The 3,728-nt window shown below is 38.3% G+C and overlaps 1 long non-coding RNA gene across 1 annotated transcript; it reads left to right on the top strand.

Annotated features, from left to right (window-relative positions):
• The first annotated feature begins 1,953 nt into the window (after positions 1-1,953).
• LOC133024679 (uncharacterized) lies at positions 1,954-3,047 on the top strand. The gene is made up of 2 exons (XR_009683125.1): positions 1,954-2,093; positions 2,486-3,047. It is a non-coding gene; the product is annotated as an uncharacterized LOC133024679 (long non-coding RNA).
• Positions 3,048-3,728: the final 681 nt, after the last annotated feature.

The following is a 3,728-nucleotide window of genomic DNA, read 5'->3' as shown; positions in this document are numbered from 1 at the left end:
AGTTGGTTTCTACCAGGCTTCAGTATCTGTGTTCGACTCCAGGCTCTCGCTAAACCTCAAGGTGGAAAACGGATGGTCTTCCACTTCAAAGTTCAACACAGTTCAAACAGCGCTTTGTGGAGAGTAATCTGGGTTCTCCAGGACAAAGAGGCGGGCACCCAGCATGCTGAGGTAGGACTGGATGTTGATCAGGACTGAGTCTTCATCCTGATTGTCGGTGTGCTGTTGGAGTCGAGCTTGTTTAACGGAGGTGATAACTCTATCCTGAGCAGCGCATCGGCATTAGTGGAAACTGCAGCACAATGCTTCTTCTTCGATGTACATTTCTTAGAGGCAGAGGAAGGAGTGACAGGGGGAATAGCAGTCTGATCTAGTGATGTGTCGTTCGTGAACAATTCGTTTATTTTGAACGAATCCTTACAAGGACTAGGGAGTAACGAGTCCTCTCAAAGAGAGATTCGTTCATTTTCTTGTGGCCGTGCATCGGGACTGTTCCATAGGCTCAGTCAAGGAAGTAGAAATGATTCGTTCATTTCCTGACTGGGTTTTCGGGTACGGGTCTTTGGATCATTTTTCACGTGACCTGTATTCATAGGCTCAGTACTGGTAGCTAGGGGAAACAGAAATGATTCGTTCATTTTGACTGGGTCTTCGGGTACGAGTCTTTGGATCCTTTTTCACGTGACCTGCATTGGCTCAGTAGAGAAAACAGTTACCTCATTCCCATTGCGTGACCGCTGTTTTAGAAAGACGTGAATGATATTCGTTCACAAGTCATACAGACTGGTTTTGTTATTTTCACTTTACATTTACACTTACAGTTTAGTGCCGTGTAATTGTTTGCCGTGATAATTAAATGCCAGTGTGATAATAAATTACAATTTAAAACCATACAAACTGTCATGTTGTACTGTATTTAATAGAGGTTTACTTTAAAAAGTATGATCTGCCACACAAAAGCTGTCAGTCATGGCTGTCTCCAAGGGGACCGTGGCCCTTCCCCACAGTTTTGCAATAGGTGACTTGAAAGCCATCTAGAAGTTAGTGTGTCGCTTTAAATATAATGCCAAATTATTCAAATGTGATATAAAATGTTTTTATTGTAACCCAAAATCCCAATATTGCACCATGCTACATTTATTAATAATTTACTCTTTGCATATAATAATAACACACTTTACATTATAGAATACTTAAAACAGTATACAACATTATGGTTTTTTTAAAGTTAAAAAACTTTGTCAAGCAGAGCTTTGTAACAAAATATATATATATAATATATTTCAAAAGGTTAAATAAAAATTAAGTTAAATCACACTATTCAGCCACAGATAGATAACAATATCCCCCCCTTACCCCCCGTTGAAATGAACGAATAACTCGAAAAAAGATTCGTTCATTTTACTGAATGTAACCCAGGTTAAAAGAAACATGATTTAGTACAACACTAAATAAGTGAATAAATAGTTGAATAAATAGTATTAAAAGATACCTGAGTTAAGTTTATATTAGTTATAAAATCCATGATTTAATCTGATTAAAATGTTTAAAAGATTAAAATGAATATCAAAAGTAATACAATACTTCTGCATATTATTAGTTTTGAAAGTTATATAAAGTGCACTGCTGCTTTAAGAGAGCACAGTTGCAAGAGCCAATCAGAAACGAGTTAGATTCTCCTGCACCGGTGAACGGCAGGTGGAAGAGAGAGAGAAAATAAAAGAGAATCTAGTTTGCAACCATAGACTGTATATATAAATGGACGAAGCGTCCGTGACGTCACCCATTGGTTTCTGCAGAGGGTGAATGAGGCTAGTAGGAGGCGTTCCTCCTTCGCCATCTTGCCGGTGCTGACTCCTCCTCGTTCCTCGCTAACCAATCAATGGGCAAGGACGAGCAGCGTGACTGCTGACTCACAGTTTAGCGACGGCAGACGAGCTCTAGTTTCCTGGTTAGCTCAGGCTACGGCTAACTGGCTACTGGCGACATGCTAACGGCGGAGCTAACGGCTAGCCGAGACATGCTAACCGGCGGAGCTAACGGCTAGCACTGTGCTGTGACCGAATGGTGGCAAACTTTACCATGAACGAGCAGTAAGTAACCTTGAAACTATACAACAACAAAACCTATTTATTTATATATCATCATAATCATATGCTTACATTCCTCAAGTGGTTTTTAATGTGTAATTTGTATAAGTTACCGTTTATTTAACAAGTCTAATGAATAGATTGAAGCAAGTTAACTTCAGTCGTGTGTTTGTTGTGGCTTGATTTTTTATTTTAATAAGTTAATATAACACCAACGTTGTAAACAGTTCTCATATTAAGAATAGGATGTGGAGTGTTATCAACAGCTCTGTGGGAGATTATCACCTTGAATATTACAGATGAGGTACAAAGACATTTTATCTGTTTGTAAAATGTTTTTATTCTTTCAGTACTTTTATCCAAAGCGACTTACAATATGTGCATTTAACCATCAGGGTACAAACCCAGCACTGCAGCCCCTGATGTCCTCAGCATTTCCTGTGGCAGCAACAACGTGGTGGAGATCTGCAGCTTCAGGCTGGTCAACATCAGGGCGACCTGCACCAGCTCCATGTTTTCCAACCTTAACTAAAGATGGCCTGCACCTGTTTAGAGTTGGCTCATTGCTAAGTGTCATGGATAATGGAGTTCATTTCTATATTCATTATGGTTGGATAAAAAAATTAACACTTATTAGAACAATGTTTATCTTTTGCTTTCTGATTTGATACACTTTAGATAAGAACCCAGTGTTTTATTTTTCTTCTCTGCCATTAGAGACAGAACACGGTCAGCACAGCTGTGTCCTTCAAGCTCGTCCGTCCCTAATAAAATGATAGGAAACAAAAAAGTATGGCATTATTGTCGAGGAAGTGATACTTATGAACAAAGTTTGTGTCCTTATTTTCTATGGATATTCAACTATGTATTGGAATATGCTTTTGGATTAAACTGTGCACTACCAAGAAAATGAATGTACAGTATGGAGCTCATTCACATTAAAAGTATTGCATATATTATTTGATACATTATGTATTATGTGCAATACTTTGCTTTGACTGTAAGTAATGAAAACACTAGATGAACATTCAACACAAATACAGATATGTTAAGTCATACATGTGCCAGGTTAACTCCTGAACAACTTTTACATGGTAAAAATAAAAAGTTTATTACTTCAAAGTTCATCAGATCATAATCATTTCAGCTTAGGAAATAGGTTGTGTACATCAGCCTCAGCTTCTCTATGTGACTATTCTAGTAAAGTTACACTTCCTATAATTTATTTATAATTAACACAATAATTCAGTGAAGTCTGCCTAAGATTAACGATGTAGAAACAGAAGGTAGCAGACACGTTTAGTTTTCACTGTAACACGTTACATCACATCAACACCAATACTCTGAATAAAGAGCTTTAGGAGACGTTATGCTACTTTCAACAGCTGCTCTTACAATGCAGATGTGACTTTAAATACTCAGGGTTCAGTTGATCACAGTAAATCTGTTTCTGCAGAATAAGAATCTGTGTCACACAGTCAAGTCAAATGGGATGGTGAGTGAACCAGCTTTATAACATTAGTTATGATACGTGGTGAAGCTAATTGTCCGGACACGTTATCTCCGGACACACACAGTCTCCTCTCTCAGTCTTAAAGATTCATCACCAAACTCTACCGCTTCTCTGTGCTGGGGGGA

Source organism: Limanda limanda, chromosome 18 (assembly GCF_963576545.1).
Source record: "Limanda limanda chromosome 18, fLimLim1.1, whole genome shotgun sequence".
Lineage (NCBI taxonomy): Eukaryota > Metazoa > Chordata > Actinopteri > Pleuronectiformes > Pleuronectidae > Limanda > Limanda limanda.
The sequence above is the reverse complement of the archived record's forward strand: the minus strand, read 5'-3'. Positions and strand labels throughout refer to the sequence as shown.